Genomic DNA, 25,712 nt, shown 5'->3' on the forward strand with positions numbered 1-25,712 from the left:
GTGATACTCATTTGGGGTAGATAATCGGACAGTTTTTTCTCTTTTCCTTTCCTCCCGTCCTTTCCTCCCCTCTCTATGTTACTGGGCAGGATATTTTTTTCCATTTCTTCCTACCCTCTTCCTCCCTCTTTCCCTTTAATGAACAAGTTCTGTCTCCTCCTCTCCCTCAATCTTATTATTAGATGGGTTTTCTTTTCTCCCCCTTTTATCCTCCCTTTCACTTGTTGTTGGTCAGATATAAGTATCGTCTCCCACCCTCACCCTCCTGTCTTGTCTGGCAGCTGGATCTTTCTCCCCATCCTTCTCCCCTCTCCTGCCTCTCTCTTGCCACTCGTCCCATCGCATCTTTCACTCCCTCCAGCTGCTCTGGGGCCGATCCCCTCCTGTCCTGGCTGGTTAGGTGTGGAGGAGGCAGTGTGGCTCCCAAATAGAAGACAGCCACAGGGGGGAAGCACGGCAAACCACTGGGAGCAGCCAGGTGCTTCCCTGCTTGCTTGCTTGCCTGCCTGCCTGTCACCCCAACCCTCCAGGCTCTGCAGGCCTCCATCTCCGCCTGCCTTCCCTGCTCGGCCAGGCTCCAGCACCTCCGCTACTCTCTGTTGCCCGCATATAAGCTGAATGGCACCTTTTCAGCTTAAAAATTGAGCTGAAAAACTTGGTTTATATGCGAGTAAGTTTATCACAACTACAAGGTAGTTGAGAGCTCTCCATGTTTCAAACAAGTAATCTTTGGAAACAGTACGTAGATGCACTAGTAAAAAGGGCATTAGTCAAATTAAATTATTCCAGAGGGTCCTTTTGATACTTTTCTTTTCATAGAAAGATTTAAATAATGAAGCAGGCTGGACTGATTTTCAGTGCTGATACATTATGATGGTAATTGCGAGAAGCTGTAGAATAACTGCCATCTTTAAGATAACTTTTCATCCTTTCACTGATTCTAAAATAACTGAGTCCCAGAGAGGCTTCAACTCCCGATTCTCTGAGCTGAGCAGCAGTCTGAACCACGAGTTGAGATAAAACTGCCATCATGAACCACAGGCCAGGAGTCTTGGCACTTTTCCCTCTCTGAAATGTTCATTAAAGGTCAAGTTAAAAGCCTGCTTTTTACTGAAATCAACAGATATTAAATAGAAACAAAGATTATTCTTTACAAACTGTACATGTAATATAAGTAGATTGGTGGATATATACTTAAAGAAAATTCCACCACTTCCCATGAAATGGTATCAAATAATAACGATTTCCAAATGAATATTTGTTCTTTCCATCTCCAGTATTTTCTACTAATAGATCAGCATCAAACCTACATATCACTATCATGGCAGTGATATGCAGAGGGGCACCTGTTAAAATTGCTTTTGGTTGACAGGTCAAAGGTGATTTCAAATGCAGTTGCAAAAATTTACTTCTTAGCATTTAAAAAATGAAAAGCTTTACTTAAATAAAGTGGGTAATTTCACTGTTGCTATATTTTTATACTCTACTATCAATGTATCTATTTTTATTTAATGTATGTTAATAATCATAAAATCAAATGTACTGTGTTTGCTGATTTTTTGACTGTGTTAATAAATCTGATCTGATCACTATCATGGTAGGATTTATTTCCTATTCTTCCTAATTTATTTTTTAAGGATAATAATTAAAAAATGCAAGAAGAAAATATTTAAACAGAAAATATTTTAAAGACATTGGAAGAAGAGATGGAATGGAAAAAATGATACATGCAGTGTAGTGTCGTGGTTAAGAGCAATGGCCTCTTATCTGGATAGCTGGGTTTAATTCCCAACGCCTCCTCCACATGCAGCCAGCAGTGTGATTTTGGGCTAGTCCTGTTAGAGCTGTTCTCACAGAGAAGTTCTGCCAGGGCTCTCTCAGCTTCACCTATCCCACAGGGTGTCTGTTCTTAGGAGAGGAACGGAAGGGGATTATGAACTGCTTTGATACCCCTTTGGGTAGTGAAAAGTGGTGCATAAAAACCAACTCTTCTTCTTTAAAGGACAGGCATGGGGCTTCTGGTACCAGCAAGCCCTTTCGAATGCAGGCCAAAAAAATAAAAGCTTAACAGCAAGCAAACCATGGAAATTATGAGGAAAGGAAAATATAAGACAAGTCAATAGTTTATATTAAACCTATCAACTCAGTTACACCTAATGCTGCAGAGAAGTTCTGTTAAAATTATTTTCAATTTTGTCATGGGAAGGCAGTACATAAAGCTCCAAACCCTTCCAAATCCTCACTTCTATTATTTCATGTCTGATGGTAGCCATTGTTTTGCCACTCTGTTGCTTTGGTGACTCCACCCCCCCCCCAATAACTTTTTCACTTGCTTGATAGCAACCAATTGGGGATAAGGTAGTGAACATCATGGTGGGCAGCAGCACAAGAGTGTGATCAATGATTTTTAGCTTCTTTCGAATTTTAACCTAAATGTCTTTGGCTGTACTACAATTTAAGTTCAGCAATGGTAGTCTGACTATAATTTGAGAAAAAAATGGTGTATAACTGGACCTTGGGTCAGTGTATTTGAGAACAGTAATTATGCACTTTTTGTTCAGAGTGAATTCGATTTTATTTTCCTGAAGAATTCAGGGTTTAAAAAACTCAATGAAACATCCTCATCATAACAAGTATTAAAACCTAGCTAATATTCTAGCCCCATAAAAGCTTTGTGCTCAGAGGAATTGTTGACTGCAATCATCAATGTATTCGGAAGAAGAACAACATGGATGTACCCAAAGAGGTGGCCTCCTAATTAGTTGTGGGAACAAACTTTAAGAGTTAGAGGGGGTAACTGGGATTCTCCACCTATGTATATGGGGATTATTAAGTTAAGAGGACTCTCAAAATAAACCAGGGAGACATTCAACCTCCAAAAAATTATTTTAAAGAAAAAGATTAAATGCACACAATAAACACAGAGGGAGAACTTGCTGAAAGAAACACAGGGAAGAGAGAGGTCTTAGAGAAGGGTGATAATTTCCAGTCTCATGAGAAAGTCAATGGAAGCAGTGAAACAGCCAGAATTTCATGAGGAAAAGAGAACCCAACAAAGTAAGGGTGTATGTGGAGGATCCAAGACACACACTGAATCCTCTCTAGTGGGTATGACACCCAATAACTTATTGGGTTTTCCTGAGGTGGACAATAATGTGTTAAATGTTTGATGACCCTACAAGTACCTAGCAAGAAGGCCTAATGGTTTAGTTGAATAGAATTAAGTGTTGCAGAGGAAATAAGGTTGGACTTGATGGGATTAGTCCAAGATCAATAAATTTAGGAAGAACCATTGCACTAAATTATGGATCTCTCCAGGGCATGGATGGGCAGCAGGCTGTCAACTGCTCTGATCACCATCTAAACTACTTGTCCAGGCTTGTTTCTGATTGGCATCCCATTTTATTTCCCTTTGGACCAGGCAGTGTCCTGTACTTACGATTTTTGGGGTGATATATGAAGAAGGGTGTTCCTGCTATAAACTGCCTCTGTGACAGAAGAGGGGTATGACTGCTAACATGGGGACCTGATTCTGTATACAAAATTCTCTTCTTGAAGGGACACAGTAGGCCTGTAACAGACAGTGAATAGTTAATGTGTTAGGCCGGTCTGAGAATCTTGAGTAACAGGATTAAAATGGACTTGTATGGTTGAGACAGGAAATTAAGAGAGACTGGGGCAGCTAACTCACCAGGTGATATCTATGCATAGAAAACTTGTTCTACATGTGACTCACCCTTGTTAGTTCAAAAGAAACAAATAATTTGAGCAAAAGATACAAAGCTGTACTATAGAATATTCCATTCAATTAGCTTCGGTTTTCCAGGGAACTTACTTTGCTCCAGAAGAAAAAAAAAATAAACATTTATAAATAAATCCCTTGGAAAGAATCAGCCAGTAAAGACAATTAACGTATTATGTCACATGTGCTGACTCAGCAAAGAAAAAAGTTTTTAAAATAATAAATATTTTCACACTCAGCCTTACATGTAATGCATACAATAAAAACACCTTGTAAACCAAGTGCTTAACCATTCAGAATTTCCTTGTTAAAATATATACTATGAATATATTAGTATTAATTGTTTTATGGCACTATTTTTCCCATATCACTTATAAGGAAACACCTGGAATTATATGAAGAACAAAACTTGTGAGGTGAGGGAAGACCACCTGCTGGGGGAATGAAGAAGGATTTCCTCTTAGTACAGAAAACAGCATATGTTTACTATGTCAACTATATGTTTACTACGTCAACTATACACCTTGTTTCTATTCGCCAAAAAGTGTCTGGTGAAAAATTCTGCCCTTAAGAATGTACATAGAAGAAAATGATATAAATTGCCCTTCATATTTTAATCTGATTAGGAACACATATAAAATATGCCATATGACACTGCTAATAACATCAACCCATTTCTGAAGCATGAAGTTCTTGTATAATGAATGTTCAAACCTTGTACCTGGCAAATGAAATCAGGCCTGAAAAACTTGTGGTACATAAAATCGACCTGCAGTCTGTTGGTACTTACTGCCAGACGCTTGACAATGACAATTACCCACTTTATTCATCTTTAGATTCCTAGACTTCTCATGTACAAAAGTCCTTATCATACATAACATTCACATACAAAAGGAGCTTCTAAAACATTCACAGATCCTCCCATAGTGCATTTGTCATGCTGTCTGAATAGCACCAGTGTGCATGTTTTGCATGAATATATAGCTTCAGTTTGAGCTTTCATGAGTCATTGGTCACATCTTCAGATAAGCATGGCATGTTTTGTTTTTCTCAAAAGTTGATTATTTATATGGAAATCCACAAAGCTGAAAATACCTCCTACCATATTCTGAAAAGCACAAATGCTAAAGTTAACCATCAAGGTCCATCAAACCCACCATTCTGTTTCCTGTGGCTAGCAACTTCTCCTTGAGAACCCACACGGAATGCAAGAAGGAGGTGGCAGCTCTGCTGTATGTTTTCATAATCTATTAATCTGCTCTTCAGAAATTTATCTAATTTGTCTATTTTTAAGCAATACAAGTTCTTGTGTCAGTAAATCAGGATTTTAGCAAAGTTAAAACTTACAGAGAGGAAGCATTTCCAAAAATGTCTTGCTAAGTGCTCATTGAACAAAATCCAGCAAAACCTAGTCACAACTAATATCATACTTAGCAAATCTATTCAGACCATTATTCGGGTCTATTTAATGGGGTCTACTCCTAGGAAAGTACTCTTCCTAATTATTACACTTTAAATGATGCTTTCCAACAATTTATGAAATATAATAAGTGAAAAGGAAGCCCACCAGAACAGGATGGTTATTTAAATCTTTCCCATGGAAATCAGCAGGACTTTAAAATGATTGGCCGGAATTTGACCATTATTGAAGAACTCATCAATGAAGAGTGCTAACAGTTATGTCCTTCTAAGCCCACTGACCTTTTTTTTTTGGGGGGGGGGGTGACTTTATTTTTACAGAAACATTATGCCAGTTAATATTTTGTGATTATCACAAAACACTGATAGGTATTTAATCCCTCCTTTAACTTTGTAATTTCATGTTCTTACAATAATTTACCATTTCTTGAGAATATTCATAAGATTATTCAATTCATGCATTATTTTAAAATAAATGCTATTTTTCACAATTTCTCAAATTCCAGTGATTTGTAGGAGTTGCTTGCAGTAGGAAGCAATAAATTTTCAGTGGACTTAAGAAGGATCCATATCTCTTTAGAATTTCCCTGCAAGACAGGAGACAAGAAAATGCATTGTTATTATTTTAGAAAGACTGGATGATGGGTAATCTTTCTATTTCTATCAATATATGAAATTAATATGATCTTTTCAGAAGGAAAAACAAATATTCAAAAACAAATGTACCTTTTAAACATATATTTGCAATGTTAGTGGTTCCTGGAAGAGTGGATGTCCAAACCGACAAAGTTTATTTTCAGCAAATAAATGGCAAGCAAGGAAGGTGAAACCTGTTTACTTACCTCAATTAAAACTAGCAAATGGGATGCACATCCAGAAATATTCAGTTATTTCCAAAGTAAGTAGGCGGCTGACCAACATTTATGCAAGACAAATAGGTTCATTTAGACTATGATTGCTCATTAACCTCAAAAATATACTACAAACTATCAAATATTTACAAAAGGTCGACTGCACTTTGTGGAGGAGTCAGCAGAACTGGTCTAGTTAGAAAGCTTTTTCAAAACTATGGACTTTTTTAAAAGTAAGAGACATTACATTATTTGTCCACACATTGTACTGCTTTGTTGCATTGTTCACCAAATTTGTAATCTTGTTGTACTGCATTTTATATTTATTATACTGCTGTAATTCAATTTTAATGAATATTTGTATTTTGCTATTTGATTGCATTTTAAAAATTTGCCCTGAAGTGAAAAAGGCAGACTATAAATGAAAAGTATACATGTATTCATACACATATCAAGACTTTGAAAAGAATGAACTATAGGTCTTCCTTTGATACTGGATCTTCTCTCATGGATTTGAATTTATTAGAGGCTAAAACAAAGAGCTAAACAAAGCATTGGTTTTGAAATCAAGCTCAGAACATTTCTGTTTGCACTCACTCCTGCACTTACTTGGTGTTCTGTTAAACTAAAAATGGCACCTAGCAGCATTAGAAATCAAGATCATCACCATCAATAATAAAGGTAAAACCACTGAAACTTGCCAGTTTGCAGTTAAGCCTTCTATCACATGATAGAAATACCAGCAACTGGCATTATTGGAAGAAACCTTGGCACTCAACCCATAACAGTCTGGCTTCCATCCTGGCCACGGGGTGGAATCTGTGTTGATCACCCTGATGGATGATCTCCGGAACCAGCTGGATTGGGGTAATTCAGCTATCCTCGTGATGTTAGATCTATCAGCTGCATTTGATGTGGTTGGTCATGAGTTGTTGGCCCACTGCTTCACTGGAATGGGGATACAGGAGACAGCCTTTCAATGGGTGCTCTCCTTCTTGCAAAACTGGACTTAGAGGGTAGCAGTGAGGGATGAGATATCATATCTCTTTCTACTCCCTTGTAGGGTCCCATAGGGAGCAGTGCCCTCCTCTACACTTTTTAACATCTTTATGTGCCCTCTGGCACCCATATTAAACCCAGCTCCACCCAAGATCCCACCCCCAGAACCATTTGCCAAATGTTTGGAAACTGAAGCTGGGTGGCTTGACCAGAGTCACCTGAAACTCAACCCCTCCAAGATGGAGGTTCTATGGCTCAGAAGGAAGGGGGTGGGTCAGGAAGTGTGTTTATCCACTCTGGCCAGGACACTGCTTAACATCGAACCCCTGGCCAGAAATTTGGGGATGATCCTGGATGCCTCGCTATCCACAGGGGCACGAGGGTAGCCCACCAGTCATTTTACCATCTATGTCAGGTGAGGCTACTAGCTGTCTTTGGGGCACTTGGCCATGGTGATCCATAAGATGGTCACTTCCAGAATTTACTTCTGTAACTCGCTCTATCTCTGACACAGAAACTGCAGCTGGTGCAAAAGGCAGCTCCTAGGGTCCTCACGGGAACACCTTGGAGGGCTCATATCCTGCCTGTGCTGAGGCAGCTACATTGGTTACCAGTTCAAGGTTCTGGTTTTGACCTTTATGGTTTTTTGTGGTCTGGGACCCACAGATCTGAGGAATTGCCTGTTGTCATATGCCCCCTGCATGGTTTTATGCTCTGTGAGTACCAACTTATTGGTGGTTCTTAGCTCCCAGGAAGCTTGCCTGGCCACAACCAGGGCCAGAGCCTTTTAGGTCCTGGCCCCAACCTAGTGGGGCTCTGTGGGAGCTGCCTGCATACTGCAGAGCCTGCAAAATGGAGCTCTTCCACCAGGTCTATGGTTGAGGTCAGGGTATGGAAGATCAGGGACCCCCCTGGGAGAGATTGCCACAGGGCCACACCATTGATTCGTGGTAGACTGCCAGCATCTGTAGATTCCCCTATGGCACTCTGAGATGGAGTTAGTTGTTGTGGAAATGGGAGAATAGTTTTTTGCCACTGGAGTATATAATTTTAATTGGGTATTATATAATTGTTATATTTTCTGTGGTGGTTTTATCATGTAACCCAGTGGTCCCCAACCCGCGGTCCGTGGCCCGGTGCCAGGCCGCAAAGGCCTTGGCGCCGGGCTGCGGCTCCCTCTCCCCGCCCCCCCCCGCAGTAAAAAACTTTCCAGGCCGCAAGCTTGCGGCCCAGGAAGCTTCTTACTGCGGAAGGGGGGGAGAGGGAATCAGGGCCGTGGCCGGGCCGCGCATGCGCACATGTGACATGCACGGCCGAAATCGCGCATGTGTGGCCGGGCAGTTGCCCTGCCGGTCCCCAGCCTCAAAAAGGTTGGGGACCACTGATGTAACCTGCTGCAAGATGGCTTGATAGCGGTGGAGAATAAATCTAATCCAAAAAATAAAGCTGCCTTATACTGAATCAGATCCATAAAATTCAGTATTGTCTATTCAGACTGGCTGCAGTTCTTTGGGGTCTTAGGCTGAGGTCTTTCATATCACTGCCTGGTCCTTGTTAATTGGAGATACTGGGGATTGAACATGGGAACTTTCTGCATGCCAAGCAGAGGCTCTTCCACTGAGCTATGACTTCCTCCTCAATTGCTACATGGTCCTGCTCCAAAACATCAATTTTTTTCCCAAGGGAATTGATCTCTGCAGACTATAAAAATAAACTGTATTTCTGGGGGATCACCAGGTTGCAATACCCGTACGGTGCCTTTCCTTTCCTCTGCTAAAAATATCAAAACCAAACAGTGAGGCACCAGAATACCAATTCATGACTGTTGAAATACTTTTGTTCAGATTTGTGCTTATCTGATACTTATGACGAATGTTATTCAGGTCAAACATTGAATTAGTACATTCTTAGCTACATGTTCCTAGTGAAGAATCAGACACAACAATAAGTTTGTTCCATAGAAGCCGCGGGCAAATATAGGACAATCTTGTTCTATGATAGAACTCAATATGTTAATGTAATTTTTTTAGAAAACACTCTTTGAAAACAATTTGTTGGATTTATTTTGAATTTTCAGTCAGCATCTCATCCTGAGGTCCATTTGCTTTTCAACAGCTTCCTTACCTCAGTTAAAGCCAGCTCTGCAATTCTAAAATACTGGAATTAGAATGTGCCCTTCAGAAAAACAAACAAGTGAAGTCATATTAAAAAGATCACATTGCAAAACAAAAATGTTAACGGGAATAAATGCCTATGTTAAGTTAAGATTATTGTTGATGATGCTGCATTGTTAATGAGAGTTATCGAATTTCTTTTATAATGTATTGCGCAACTCATATTCCCTGTAAAATGCCCTGAGCTGCAGGAAAGGGCGGTATATAAATCTAAATCAATCAATCCATCCATCAATCAAATTGTATAACAAATCTGGAAAATGGCAGATTAAAACTATTAAAGTGATTCAGACTTTTATAAGAACTCCATTCTTTGAAAGGGCATTAGTTCCCATAAGCCACTGTCAATAAAGTACTGCTGTGAAGAACTTATATTTCATAATGACATCTAATACATAGGTACTAATGCAAATGGCATGTACTTCAGAAGTCTTTAGAAAGGAGGGATGTTACTACACTACATGAGCAGATAGTTTCAATTCAAAATTTCATTTTTTCCCTTTCCAGTATAAAACTGCAGAGATACTAATTAAATTCAATACAACTATAATAATTAAAAATGAAATATATTTTTCCATCAATTGTATAAATTCTAGTAAAATGGTACAAAAATGGTCCAAAATGCTATAAAAGTGTTGTTTAAATATAAACAGGAACATAAGCAAGAAAAATGGTTGGAACGAATGGCTCAACATGTACAAGGAGAAGATATTCTTATACCCCTAAAGGTGTAATTTGGTTAAAGGGCAGGATAGCCAGCTCAGGGCTGGAAAACACCTGGAAATTAAGGGGGTAGAAGGACAGGATTTGGGGAGTGGAATGACTTGTAGATGGGGTATAGTTGCCATAGAACTCATTGATTTCTCCAGGTGAACTGAACTGTTGACTTGAGATCAGTCGTAATACCAGGAAGTCTCCAATGACCATCTGGAAACTGGCAACCCTGTTTAACAGTGAGCATCCATTACGTTTCCCCCTTTTTTATAGTTTACATTTTTTTAAAATCATTTGATTTTGACTCATTAATTACTGTATTTTTGTTGTTGTTGTTCACCTTTGCTTCAATTAGGATGACCACTTCACTTGCTCATTTTCCCTTCTCATTTTTCCCTACCCACCCGCACTTACTGTTTTGTGGGCTTGGGTCATGCTGCAGCTTCTTGGGGTGATGTAGTCAGGGAAACAACCACACAATGATCAGATGGGAAAGTCTCTCCAACAGTTTCTGCATTAGGAGACATAAATTATTTTAGCCTCACCTTGGATTTCCTTTGGATGCTGCAAGTCATACAATCCTAGATTAATAGAGTTGGAAGGGTCCTCATGGGTCATCTAGTCCAACCCCCTGGACTAAGCAGGACACTCACAACTATATCAATCATCCACTGTAACCTGCCAACCTTTTGAACCTTCACAAAATCAGCCTCTCTGTCAGATGGCTATCCAGGCTCTATTTACAAATCTCCAAAGATGGAGAACCCATCACCTCCCAAGGAAGCCTGTTCCACTGAGAAACTGCTCTAACTGTCAGGAATTTCTTCCGGATGTTTAGATGGAATTTCTTTTGAATTAATTTAATCCCATTGGTTCTGGTCGATCCCTCCGGGGCAGGAGAGAACAACTCTGCTCCATCCTCTACATGGCAGCCTTTTAAATACTTGAAGATGGTTATCAGATCCCCTCTCAGTCGTCTCCTCTCCAGGCGAAACAGACCAAGCTCTCCCAACCTTTCCTCATATGTCTTGGTCTTCAAACCCATCACCATCTTTGTTGCCCTCCTCTGGACACGCTCCAGTTTATCTACATTCCTCTTCAACTGGGGTGCCCAAAACTGAACACAGTACTCCAAGTGAGGCCAAACCAGAACAGAGTAAAGCGGTACCATCACCTCCCATGATCTGGACACGATACTTGCTTGAGACAGCCCAAAATACCATTTGCCTTTTTAGCCACCGAGTCACACTGGGTTTTTTTATATACAAGTTTTTTTTTTATTTTCATAAAGATAGAAATATAGGATACAATACGAGTTATTAATACAAAGAACAGTAAAATATAAAATATAATCATCATTTGAAAATGTACGACCCCACATTAACTACACAATGATATAAACTTTTGCCCAAAGCTGAGTCTAAGAGCCATCCACATTTCCACTACATTTTTAAAAAGGCCTATTTAGATATACAAAAGAAAAGTTGTTATTAATCAACTTACTTGAGAGATCGTAGACCTCACGTTAACTGCTTGATACAATCTAAGAGCTATCCTGACAGATATTTCTAGGTTTAAGTTAGATGCTTAACATTAAACATTTCTTGTAGAACAGTATGAGTTTTGGCCCTGTATCAATACTCTAATGAAAGGAAAAGAAAGTAAGGCTTTGCCTTAAAGATGTACAAAAAAAAAAATTACAAGAGGATTTCATAGCTTCTCCTTATCCTTAATACAGATACATCTACAAAACAATTTATACTTGACCCATTCTAAGAGCCATCCTTCCGAGTCACACTGTTGACTCATGTTCAATGTATGGTCTACTAAGACTCCTAGATCCTTTTCACACATATAACTGCCAAGACAAGTCTCCCCCATCCTAAAGGTAAAGGTAAAGGTATCTCCTGTGCAAGCACCGAGTCATGTCTGACCCTTGGGGTGACGCCCTCTAGCGTTTTCATGGCAGACTCAATACGGGGTGGTTTGCCAGTGCCTTCCCCAGTCATGACCGTTTACCCCCCAGCAGCAAGCTGGGTACTCATTTTACCAACCTCGGAAGGATGGAAGGCTGAGTCAACCTTGAGCCGGCTGCTGGGATTGAACTCCCAGCCTCATGGGCAAAGCTTTCAGACGGCTGCCTTGCCACTCTGCGTCACAAGAGGCTCATCTCCCCCATCCTACATTGGTGTAAATGGTTTTTCCTACCTAAATGCAGAACTTTATATTTGTTCCTATTGAACTTCATTTTATTCAGATTAGCCCAATTATTGAGCCTATCAAGATCACCCTGTATTCTGATTCAGTCTTCGGTTGTGTTTGCTGCCCCTCCCAGCTTAGTATCATCTGCAAATTTAATAAGTAGCACCTCTAATCCCTCATCCAAATCATTTATAAATACGTTGAACAACACAGGCCCCAGGACAGATCCCTGGGAAACTCCACTTGTCACTCTTCTCCAAGAGGATGCTAAACCCTTTACAAGTACCCTTTGGGTATGATCTGTCAACCAGTTATCGATCCACCTGACAGAATTAGGATCCGTACCGCATTTTACCACCTTGTCAACAAGTATATCATGTGGAACCTTATCAAAAGCTTTACTGAAATCCAGACAAACTAGGTTCACGGCATTCCCCTTATCCAGCAAGGTGGTCTGACATGACTTGTTCTTGCAAAACCCATCTTAGAAATCACAGCTCTCTGTTCCAGCTGCTCAAGGAACGACTGATGATTTGTTCCAAAATTTTGCCATATACAGATGTCAAGCTGATGGGTCGGTAGTTATCCAGATCATCCTTTTCCCCTTTCTTGAAGATGGGGACAATATTCACCCACCTCCAATCATCTGGCACCTCACCTGTTCTCCAAGAAATTTCAAAAATAACGGACAGAGATTCAGAGATTATATCTGCAGGTTCTTTTAGTACACTTGGATGCAATTCATCTGGCCCAGAAGACTTTGTTTCATTTAAAGAAACTAGGTGTTTGTGGACTGCCCCCACAGTGATCCTAGGCCACAGTTCCCATCCCCCCTGTTGTGATACACTTTTGCTACATTGAACACTATTTCCCTCACTACAGAAAACTGAGGAGAAATGGGAATTAAGCAGTTCAGCCCTTTCTTCATCCTTTTATAATTTCACTTTCTTGCCCTCACAGTGGTCCTGCAGAGTCCCTAGTCTTTTTCTTACTTGAAATATAACTAAAGAAGCCTTTTATGCTTTGTTTAGCACTTCTTGCTAGCATAAGCTCATATTGAGCTTTAGCTTTTCTAACACTTTCCCTACAATTATTGGTGATTTGTTTATACTCATCCTTGGTAATAAGGCCTTCCTTCCTTTTCCTAAATGACTCTTTTTTATTCCTCAGATCATTTGACAGCTGCTTATGGATCTTATGCTGCTTATGGAGCCACCTTAGCTTCCTTAGGCTCCTTAGGTGATGGGAGAAGGGGCATTCCCAAATGACTCAAAATGGTGGACATAGGGAAGAACCCGATTGCATGCATTTCCACATTAGGCAGCACCTAATTAGACCCCTAATTATGCTCTACTTGAAAAGATACGGTTTTCTGGGGATTCCTTTGCTGTGGGGCAAGTGTGCGGACTGCCCCAGGAAATCTGCCCCCACCATAACTGCTCACTGCAACAATGAAAATATTTATTTATTTTATTTATTTATTTATCATACTTTTATACCGCCCTCCCCGGAGGCTCAGGGCGGTTTACATTATAACAGAGAACCATACATAAAACAGTCTGTAGAACATGTACACCAATAACCAACAATTGCAACCAAACACAACACAGTATAACAATAAACAATCATAACACAAACAGGTCCAGGGCTTGTTGATGGGATTCTGAGGGGGGTGGCTTATTGATTGAATTCTGAGGGGGGGTGGGGGGGAGCAGGGGCCCTTGGTCGCTGTAGATTACATCTGGTCTCAGCCAAATGCCTGGTGGAGGAGCTCCTTTTTGCAGGCCCTGCGGAACTGTTTAAGCTCCGTCAGGGCCCTGATCTCCTCTGGGAGCTCGTTCCACCAGGTAGGGCCCCTACCTAATAAGAAGGCAACAAATAAATTACAACATTCAAGATCAAATGCAGACAGGTACTGCACAAATTATAGTGTGGGAGGTTGGGAAGCAGCCAGCAGTACAGCAGCAAGTGGCAAAGGAGGCCAGCCACACTGTCCATTCCTCCTCTGCTGGGCATAATGGCAGCTATGTGCTTCTGGCCGTGGCTGCACGTATTAGAAATATCTAAAATCACATCATTCTGCTTCAGTTTTTCTCCTTTGGTTGTGCTGGTGGAAAAACACTTTGGTGGAGAAAGAAATGTAGTTTTAATTCACTTCATAATTGTTTTAATTCACTTCATAATTCATTCATGTGACTTTCAAACTTAAAACAGACTGCATTACCAATTCCTTTTGTATAGAAACCCGTTGTTAAAAAGGCATATCCCAAAGCATTGTGGTCTGTGAACCGAAAAAAATAGGGTGGGGGGAATGGTAAAAAAATGCAAAAATATAGATTTAATTTTGATAGTAAGAAACGTAGAGGATTTATTTCTGAAGTTTCCAGCTTAAAACTTCAGCTATCTTCCAGAGTTACAACTAAGTGCCAGCTTGAATCACCCTCCAGTCTTATCAGCTTTATTTCAGTTAACTGACTTCAAAGAAGTTTTTCCAGAACTGATACAGATTTTCAGTCCTTCTGTTTAGAAGACTGTTAAATAAACATTATTATCATCTTGTTACAGAGCACTTTTAATCTCTCATGTCAAATCTCAACAGCATTTCAAAATATCTGGTGCACTTTTAGAAGCCAAAACCAGCAAAAGCTAAATTATTGCTGACTAATACTACAGTCCTGAAAACAAAAAAATACAACATGGCACCATCAAAATAGAGTATTTGTCTTTGATATCAATATGAGAACTGTAAGTAGTCTGAAAGTAAATCATTTCAATGGAAATTGAGAATGTCTCATTTTCTCTGGATGGTAGAGCACAGTGTGACTTAATTGTGAGTAAATATGCCTCTTGTGGCGCAGAGTGATAAGCGGCAGAAATGCTGTCTGAAGCTATCTGTCCATGAGGCTGGGAGTTTGATCCCAGCAGCCGGCTCAAGGTTGACTCAGCCTTCCATCTTTCTGAGGTCGGTAAAATGAGTACCCAGCTTGCTTCTGGGGGATAAAATAGTAATGACTGGGGAAGGCACTGGCAAGGCCACCCTGTATTGAGTCTGCCATGAAAATGCTGGAGGGCATCACCCCAAGGGTCAGACATGACCTGGTGCTTGCACAGGGGATACCTTTACCTTGATGCATAAAACCAGATTGTACCATGTATCTTCACTCTGTGATTCATATCTGACGTATGCTATATTATCTAATGAGCCCCTACACCACTCAAAAAAGCCCTAATATGTCTAAAACTACCTAGGTGCTACACCCTTGGACTATGTTTTGAGGAGTCAAGAGTCACAAAAAGCAGGAGTAAAGGAGGGGGGAAACACATTTTTTGTGTGTGTGTGACACTGGAACAAATGTTAGACAGCAATAAGCAACCATCTTTACAAACAAGAAGGGGGGAACAAATCAGGACAAAATAAATGGGATATTGCATGTTAAATTTTCCCTAAAAATATTAAGTTTTGAAAAGGAGAAAAGTCCTTCAGGCCTCTAGGCCATTATAGATCTAACCTGTAATTGCAACCACATTATGGAAAGCCAGTCTCATTGATTTCAGTAAATCTTAAAAGCATAATATATTTTTGCATAGCAGTCACTTTCTCAACCAGACAAATAATTAACTATGTCAGAGACAGCTAATTTCTGACAGCCAGATTCTGGGGATTAACAACTAGAAATGGGTGGCTGTTACCATCTTGCATTCTTCGTTCATGAACACAAGAATCATTGGGCTGATTACTGCTGTGAGAAAGAATTCTAAGCTAGAATGGACATTCCATTTTAGGAGTGGAAAACAGAAGCAACATATTTCACTTTGGAGGACAAAAAGTTCTCTAATATATATGTATTAAATTATGACAAAAACATAAAACCGGAGCGATGTAGCTGCAAGGGTGTCAACCCTCAAACTCCTAACAATTAGGGAGAAGAGAGAGTAAAGTAGGCTTAAAGATATCCTCAAAGCAGGAAGATGTCAATCAGAAAATGTTGCTTCTGTCCATAAAAGAAAAGCCACTATTACCCCTCCCCTTCAAAAAAAAAAAAAGCTGAAGGAAAGTTAAGCTGTTCCCTAGTTTGCTTTCCTCCTAAACTTTTCTGTATTTTGCCTGGGCAGGGGTGATGCCATTGTGATATCCCACTCCTCAGAGGTGGAAACAGAGGTGTAACTTCTTGTTCATCAGAGCTTCAGGTGGAAACAGGTGTGATTTCTTGGTTGCTAGAGCTGTGTCCCAAGAACATTATGCTTTCTCAGCAATATACCGTGCATTCTAAGCAGCTGCAATCATAGAATCATAGAGTTGGAAGGGGCCATACGGGCCATCTAGTCCAACCCCCTGATCAACGCAGGATCAGCCCTAAGCATCCTAAAGCATCCAAGAAAAGTGTGTATCCAACCTTTGCTTGAAGACTGCCAGTGAGGGGGAGCTCACCACCTCCTTAGGCAGCCTATTCCACTGCTGAACTACTCGGACTGTGAAATTTTTTTTCCTGATATCAAGCCTATATCGTTGTACTTTTAGTTTAAACCCATTACTGCGTGTCCTCTCCTCTGCAGCCAACGGAAACAGCATCCTGCCCTCCTCCAAGTGACAACCTTTCAAATACTTAAAGAGGGCTATCATGTCCCCTCTCAACCTCCTTTTCTCCAGGCTGAACATTCCCAAATCCCTCAACCTATCTTCATAGGGCTTGGTCCCTTGGCCCCAGATCATCTTCGTCGCTCTCCTCTGTACCCTTTCAATTTTATCTACGTCCTTCTTGAACTGAGGCCTCCAGAACTGCACACAGTACTCCAGGTGTGGTCTGACCAGTGACGTATACAATGGGACTATGACATCTTGTGATTTTGATGTGATGCCCCTGTTGATACAGCCCAAAATGGCATTTGCCTTTTTTACCGCTGCATCACACTGCCTGCTCATGTTTACGAAAATCCAACACCCGCATCTGGCTACAAGCTTCCTTGGCTCCCCATCTCAAAAGGAATTCTATGAGGACATAGTCACTTCCCCCTAGGATCCCCACCTCCTTCACCTCATCCACCAACTCTTGCCTGTTGGTCAGTATTAAGTCCAGTATGGCTGAACCTCTTGTGGGTTCCTCTACCATTTGATAAATGAAATTGTCAGCCAGGCAGGTCAGAATGTTGCATGACTGAGGACGCTTCGCTGAGTTTGTTTCCCAGCACACATCTGGGAAATTGAAGTCACCCATGATGACAAGGTCCTGCCGCTTGGATATTTTCTCAGGCTGCTCACAAAGTGCAGCATCCACATACTCTCGTTGGTCAAGCGGTCGGTAGCAGACACCAACCACCACACAATGATGTGTCTCATGCTAGAGTTCAAAGGAAACTACTCCTGTGTAGCATGATTGGGCACCCAAGCATTCGGGGGAAGGGGGAATGCCTGTTCCCTCCAGTGGATGGAACCCATACAATCTGGTTCTCATGGCATCTCAGTAGCTGCTTATCTTATCTTAGTTGGTGAATTTAATATTCTAGTTGATGCACCATTTTATTGATTCCTTTAGCTTAATCCATAAATGTTCTCACAGCCATTAAATCAATCACTCATATTTTTTTCCAAAGTCATTAAAACCATCACACAAAATAAGACGTTTAAAAATCCAGTAATCTGTGCTTCTTCTCACCTCGTAACATCAGTTAGGTCCAAACATCATTGATGTCATCCAGTGGGAGAGGCCTTTTACTACAGAACTCCATTTGGACAAGATTAGACAACGGCAAGTCAATGAAAGCTTTCACTCAATATTGAGAGATATTTTTCCAGTGGTACTGCTTCTTGCATTTACATGTTTTTCATGAAATGCACAACAATTACTCAGTGCTGTATCATTGCCATCTCAGTGTAAGCTATGTTTTCTGATGGCAAACTACACAGGGTCAGGGTGTGAAATCCATTTTGTTCAAAGACGGAAGCGATTACGATGATGTTATCCGTTCAGTCATGTCCGACCCTTGGCAATTCTATAGGAAAGTCTCTGCCATGCGCCCCTGTCTCTGTCTGCTTCTTTTAGTTGGTTCATGGTCATCCCTGTATCGGCTTTGATTGTGTCGAGCTATAACTGGAATCTATAACTGGGCCAATTCAGGGCCAAAAACAGTCCCAGATTAGCAGTGTGGAAGAGCAACCATACAGTTTTGGTATTAAAAGAACATATGTCCTTGTCAGCTATGTACTTTCACATGTCCACATATAGAAAAAGAGAAAGATTAATTACAAAAATGCATTCTTGATCAAAGTATAATGTTTAGCTATTTGCTGCACTCTGGTTACTTATGTACTTCCCCATGTTCTAAAAAGTTGAAACACAGCAGATTGTTTTTGCTTTTTGTCTTTTAATTTCTCATTAGAATGCATTTCATCATGAAGTTTTCATCACATACTTTCCCATACTGTTTTACATACCTTACATAAATTGAAATTACAATGTACTATACAAAACTAATAGATGGAGCCTATATAACCAACTGAATAATAATTTCTCCATTATTTCCACTGTTGAATTATTTGAGCAAGGCAACACTGCCATCTATTGCTGCTTCAGTTTGTTGATGCACACCAAAAGAGAATTGACTCAGGATTCAAATAAATTATGTTGTCACCAATTACGTTCCCCCAAAACCATTCAGATTGATATAAGATATGCATAGGATACATAGCCAATCCTCAAAAGATATCTGAATTTACAATTCTTTCAAATACTATTGGAAAATCATAAATTAATTTGAAAGTGGCTGCTGTAGTTCTGTCTGAAAATTTGTCAGATATAAACCTGTCAACCAATTTCATGGAACCCATACATACATTCCCTGAATACTATAGCCGAAAGATAGCCAATTGAAGAACATACAAACCATCAAATATTCCACATGATTTTGAAATTACTAGAAATGTCGATCAATAAATTAATGAGAGGACCAATTGAGAATAACCAAACCTATTAAAAATCTGGATTGTCTAAAGCAGGAGTCCCCAAACTTTTGGCACATGGGGGCTGCATTAGCATGCCCAGTGTCTAAAGAGGGCCACATCTTAAACCAAAATTTAGCCTACGTGTCCACTAGAGTTCTCAGAAGTACTGGGCTATTTGCACAGGCTAGGAACAATTTTAAAAAATGAATTGTGAATCTGGCCTACCAGATGTTAGAGTTGCAATTCTGAGTACATTGAATACTATGAGATTTATTTCTTAATAAGTTGAAGTTTAAATATACACCTGCTAATACATTTTAATTTTAATACGTTTTAATTTTAAGTGAGGCCACATTCTGCATGAAAATGATCTCTGAGGTTTGGGGCAAGGTTCAGGGTGGTTCAGAAAACAAAACCTACCCAGAAACTCTGTCATGAAAATGTTAAACAGTGGTGGGAGTGGTGTTTTCCAGCCTTGGAAACACAAATACGGACTTCCAAAGCTCAACAGGCGCTGCTGCCTGTAAATAAGAAGTTTGCATTCATTACTATGACTGATTATGCACGGGCTGGAATGCCCGAGATGACAGTGACAGGGTTTTGGGGAAAATCCCCAATTATTCTCGACGTCACCACCATCCCAGCCCTGGCCCAACCCAGGCCCTTGGAAAACCCACACTAAGGAAACACAGATTCTTCCATGTTCCTGGGTCCACCGAGGGTGCAGGCGAGGGTTGGTCGGGCTAGCCTAGTGCATAATCAGAGGAGTCAGGCTTTTGGGCCCGGCTCCTCCCCTGACCTACAGTGTGTCAGGAATCAGGCTGAGCCCAGCCGGTGGAGTCCCAAGTGAAAGCGCATCAAGAATCCAACAGTCGGTTGCAAATTCCAAAGTAGAGCTTTATTAGGCAAAGTCCACAGTTAGCTAAGCATGCCAAGATCTTCCTAAGCAAAGATCTTGATAATAACAAAGTACAAGTGAAACGGGTGGGGTAGATATAGGGTGCACCAAATAGAGGAGGGGTGCTCAGGGGATTTGGCGGGAGAGTGGGTAGAAATGACAAAAGGGGTCCTGTTCTCAGGCTACCAGATGGCCAGGTGCCTTATCGGGGAGATGGCACATTGTTGAGATTTGGCTGTCTCCGCAAGGACACTTACAGTGAGATTGATACAGTTGTTGGGCCTCCTCGCCCGCTGGGAAAAGGAAGGGAGGAAACATCTCAGAGGACAGGTTTATTGCTTTATGGCCTTGGGTCGGAGGAAGCCTGAGAAAGTGGGAATATGCAAGAGCAGTCGGGAACAGGATGGCATGAACCAGGGGGGTCATGACACTCGCCTCCCCTTAAGGACCCTCCCCGCCCCTCGCCCTCAGGCTCCGGCAGCTACGGGGGAAGGGCCCGGCTTATCGGGGAAGCGGGAGTGGAATTTGCGGAGGAGAATCGGGGCAGCGACGTCCTCCGCGTCCACCCATTCGTTGTCAGAGTCAGGGAAGCCTTTCCAGGAGACCAAATATTGTAATTGCTTGCGGAAAAAGCGGGAATCGACTACATCGGACAATTCATAGTGTGTTTCTTCCCCCACCATAACGGGGGGTGGTGGATGGGATTGGGGGTGCCACTTGTCGGGTGGAGGAGCCTTTTTGACCAAGCTGACATGAAAAACCGGGTGAACCTTACGGTAGTTCTTTGGGAGTTCCACTCGCACGGTGACCTCATTCAGCACCTGGATCACCTTAAAGGGGCCCACGAACTGGTAACTCAGCTTTTTACACGGCCGCCTATTTTTGAGGTGTTTTGTGGAGATGTACACCTCGTCCCCCACCGCATATGCGGGGGGGCTCTGGCGTTTGCGGTCAGCCCACCTCTTGAAGTCAGCCTTGGCTTTTTTCAGGGACTCTGTTACCTCCCCCCAGGCCTCCCGCACCCGGGTCGCCCACTCGTCCACCCCCGGCGGGGAGGCGGTGGGATCTCCCGGTGGCTTCACGAGAGTGGGGAAGGGGGGCGAGGCGTAGCCATGAACCACTTCAAAGGGTGCTTTCCCAGTGCTCGAGTGCGGGGCGTTGTTGTAGGCATACTCCGCGAGGGGCAGGAGGGAAACCCAATCGTCCTGATGGTAGTTCAGGAAGCAGCGGAGATACTGTTCGAGCACCTGGTTAACCCTCTCAGTTTGACCATTTGTGGCGGGGTGATACGCAGAGCTCAGCCCCCTAGATACTCCCGCCAGGTCCATTAGGGCCCCCCAGAATTTGGCAACGAACTGTGCCCCCCGGTCGCTAATCACCTTGCGGGGGAAACCATGTAGGCGCACCACGTGGGTGACGAACAACTCAGCCAGGCGCTGCGCAGTGGGCAATCCCGGGCAGGGAACGAAGTGGGCCTGCTTCGAGAATTGGTCCACTACCACCCAAATCACCGTTTTCCCCTGGCTGGGGGGCAAGTCGGTGATGAAGTCCATGGAGATGATCTCCCAGGGGCGGTCGGGGATTTCCAGGGGTTTCAGGAGGCCCTGGGGTTTACCCACCCCCCGCTTGTGCGCGAGGCACACTGGGCAGCCCGCGACGTATTTCCCCACGTCACGGCGGGCCCCCGGCCACCAAAATTGGCAGCGAAGCAGCCCCCAAGTTTTCAGGAAGCCAAAGTGCCCCGCAGCCTTGCTGTCGTGGCACAATTCCAAGATCATCTTGTGCATCGAGGCGGGGACATACAGGCGATCCCCTTTGTACCAGACCCCCTCGTGGGCACGAAGCTGCGAGCGGAGGTTGGCAAGTTGCGGGTCCGGACCCAGGGCCGAGCGGAATTCCGACAGGGGAATTGAGAGTGGCACCGTGGGGGGAGGCCCTGAGGGGTCCGGAGGGGGGCCCTGGGCCGGGCGCCCCGCCTTGGTCTGGCTGCGGGTTTGAGCCAAGAGCCCCAATTGTTTGGGGGTAAAGACCGTGTCCACCCGGGAGGGGCGGTGTTCTCCCGGGAACATGCGGGAGAGGGCGTCCGCCATAAAATGGTTCTCAGGCTACCAGATGGCCAGGTGCCTTATCGGGGAGATGGCACATTGTTGAGATTTGGCTGTCTCCGCAAGGACACTTACAGTGAGATTGATACAGTTGTTGGGCCTCCTCACCCGCTGGGAAAAGGAAGGGAGGAAACATCTCAGAGGACAGGTTTATTGCTTTATGGCCTTGGGTCGGAGGAAGCCTGAGAAAGTGGGAATATGCAAGAGCAGTCGGGAACAGGATGGCATGAACCAGGGGGGTCATGACACAGTGTCCCTGCAGGGATGCCTCTCAACCCTGCCAGCTCTGAGGCTCTGAGGAGCTGACAGGGGTGCCCCCCACCCCACTATGGTGGGAGAGAAGCATGTTGCTCCCCACCATCATGCAGTGGGGGCCCCATGCCCCCAACCCCTCCGCCGCCACTGCCATGGCTGCAGAGCGCTCCCAGAGCTTCCAGCCCCGCGTTGCATGCCACGCATTGTATCAAGGCAGCCAGACGGGGAACAGTGGGGCTTTTTGCCCTGCCACAACAGAACGGCAGCAGCCTGGTGTGGCTGCCACCATGCATAATCCTTCGCGAGTCAGATCTATATAAGCATAGGATAAGGATGAGTTCCCTTTGTTGCTGTCATGGCTTTGGATGGAGAGGGTATGCTTGTGACAAGTTAGAGTCTGTCTGCTGGGCATGGGGAGATTGTTTAGCAAGTTTACTCAGTCAAGGGCCAAAGGACTTTGATTTGTCCTGGGTTCCTCTCTGATGCACTTGAGGGGGGGTCATTGTTTGCTGGATGAATTCTCCTCATTTCACATACCGTATTTGTTTAGAGTTATTTTCCTGCTGTCTGCTTCTTTCATACTTTCCCTTTCTTTTTTCATTTAATTTCACACACACCCAACAATTTGATGAGAGATTACTCTTTGGAGCTTTGGGGGACTGCTTTTTGGAGTGACCCTCAATGGAGTCCTCTGCCCATTAAATCCCCCCGCACACACACAAATACACACTGGGCTGCTATTCATTTAGAGGAGACTTGTTCCAGTCTTGGAGCATGTCCAGGGCCTCTTATGCATGATAGATAAACTGATGAAAATTCACTAAATACATCGTTGTTTTTCTGATCTCTGCACAGAAGAGTTAATTTACTCTGCAAAACTGATTTTGCTCTGCATGGTGAACTGCCTCTTCAGTGCTTTAAGTGTCTTTTAAGCGTTGTTTCTGAAAGATGCTTTTCAGCGATTCATTTCTCTCCTGCCTGCCTGAGATGATCTATTAGCCATGCAGAGAAGATCTTTAGTTATGCAGATTAGTGACTGCATTAGAGAACAAAGTGGAGTTGGCAAAACTACGGGGGGCAGGGCTATGAATTGTTTCATGCAGAGAGCATTGCAACGTAGTTTTTCAACAGACTATATTCAATGCATAACGATTGTAATATAATAAAGCGGTCTAAACTGGTTGTTTTTAAAACTGTTTTATTTGGCTCCATGCAGAATACCTCATGGGCTGACTTTAGTGTCCAGCTCTTCACGCTTAGTTAGAAACCTCCCTCCATCTGACCAGCTTTTCTTCTGGGGGCCCATCAATCTCTGCCTGTTTGCCTGTCTGCTTGTCTGTTTCCTTATCTGGCAACTTGCCAAGATCAACTTGATCTATTGTCCTGGGCTGTGGTTGGGTGGGTACTTGCTTGGTGAGGCATTCAGGACCATGAGTAGTGGTGGAAGGGTCACAATCATGGTCATAGGAGAATGTCAACATCTCCCCTTGTGCCTCTGGCTTTTGCAGGATTGACATGCAGAAATAAAAGCTGTAAAACGAGTCACCAGGGGGTATTCATCATGCAGAAGAGGCCCAGTACATAATACAAATCTAAGATAATATACTATGTTTTATCTTCAGATTGCATAAATACAACATAGGGTCCCCCCCAGGCGGGATCATAATATATATGCTGATTCATAATCCTAATCAGACAGAAAGAGACACAGTGTGGTGAAGAATTATAGTTACAGAAGGGGGCAGAGACATGACACTTGGATAGCTCGAATACTTCGAGCTCCTGTTCCACTGAGGGTCAATCGCTGCTGTGATTGACAGAATCGGGTTTTGGGTACGCAAACCCACCCACCATCTACTCAGGAATTCCTTGTGAATCTCTGGGGACTCTCTGTTCCGCAGGGAAATTAATATCCCATTGGAACGTAAGCTCAGTGTTCACAGGGTCCAGTAAGTGCCATCCGCCATTTTAAAACTTTTTTCTTTTCTTTCAACTCTGCAATCTACAAAGCTCTTATCTTAATCTACAAAGCTAATTGGATACTTCCCTGCAAGACATTCAACTCATCACAACTTCGGAGTGAAAACATCTGGTAGACATCAGATCGAGCCTATAAACAGTGAGTGGGGTTTCCCACGGCACCTTCTCCCCTGGAATAAACTCTCGGCGTGGAAAGCTGCTTTCTTTAATTTAAGCAAGCTAAAGTGACAGGAAGATAAGCGAGTCTACTTTGATCCTCTACTACGATTTAATGCAAATGAATGTTGTGAACTGAGGGGAGGACATCTGCTAAACTCCAAGATATTGACCCATTATGCACGGGGGTTTTAGCACACATTCAGGGTGGAATGGCGGCGACTAAAATCACCGATAACGCACGGAGCCGGCTGCAACCGGCCGCAGCTTCGGTGCATGCCGCCGAAAAAGCCGCGTCAGTGAAACGCGGAAGAAAGCGCAGCTTCCGGGTGACAGGGGCGCAACCAGAAGCGGTGCCCAGATCGCCGCGTGCATAATCGGTTACCCTGGGTTTTGCCACCGTCGTGCCCCGCCCGATGCATAACCAGTGTGCGTCGCGTCATCCCCCTCCGCGTTTTCCATGTGACCCGAAATCGCCGTTTCGGCGGCCATGCATAATGGGCCTTCAAGACATCAATCAACGCATAAAGACGCAAGTACTTTCCCGTTTCTCCTTTCTCCCCCGTCTCTGGCTCTGCTTGAAGCCACCTCGATATGAGGCAGGCCAATTTTCTTTTCTAAGTAGAAGAAGGACTTAAAATAACTCAAACTAATTAGTAATAGCTTTTACTGCATTTGTTTTGGTTTTCGGAGATAAGAGATAAGAACTGTGGGTGGGAAGATCTCGCGAGAATTCTGTTCCAGTACGAGATGTTGCTTTAATATCAAAAGGGGCGCTATAGCGAGGGGAGGAGGTTGGACAAGAGAAGGGGTGGGAGCACTGGTGTCCTGTATAGGGCCCGGTCATGGAGACATGGTCGGCGCCCTGGGTGTGCTCGATCCCCTTCTAACCTCCGGCCCATCCCCAGGAATGTGAGGGTGGAGGCTAGGGTAAAGGATCCGACATTGGTCTTGTGCAACGCAAGGTCGATTAAGAACAAAGCCTCGACTCTGCAACATTTTATTGCAGAGTCGAAGGCGGACCTTGCTTGCGTGACCGAGACCTGGGTGAGGGAAGGTGAGACAGTGGCCCTGAGAGAACTAGCCCCACCAGGTTACTCGGTCCTCCACCAATCTCGGACCCACAAAAGGGGAGGGGGGGTGGCCATTGTGGTCCGGGAGGTTCTCACCCACAGGGCTCTCCCGGCGCCGGAAATCGAGGGGGTGGAGTGTGTCGGTATTGGATGGGACTCGGTCGAGAGTTTGGCTATCTGGTTGGTATACCGTCCGCCCAACGCGCC

General features: G+C 43.2%; 1 long non-coding RNA gene across 1 annotated transcript in view; it reads right to left on the reverse strand.

The window, feature by feature from the left end:
• Positions 1-2,157: 2,157 nt before the first annotated feature.
• LOC143840694 (uncharacterized) overlaps positions 2,158-25,712 on the reverse strand; it is a 50,940-nt gene continuing 27,385 nt past the window's right edge. Inside the window, exons 4-6 of the long non-coding RNA XR_013232326.1 lie at positions 10,314-10,410; positions 9,136-9,186; positions 2,158-5,748 (exon numbers count right to left, since the gene is read on the reverse strand). This is a non-coding gene — a long non-coding RNA (uncharacterized LOC143840694). The remainder of the gene's footprint in view (positions 5,749-9,135; positions 9,187-10,313; positions 10,411-25,712) is intronic.

This window comes from Paroedura picta, chromosome 6 (genome assembly GCF_049243985.1).
Source record: "Paroedura picta isolate Pp20150507F chromosome 6, Ppicta_v3.0, whole genome shotgun sequence".
Lineage (NCBI taxonomy): Eukaryota > Metazoa > Chordata > Lepidosauria > Squamata > Gekkonidae > Paroedura > Paroedura picta.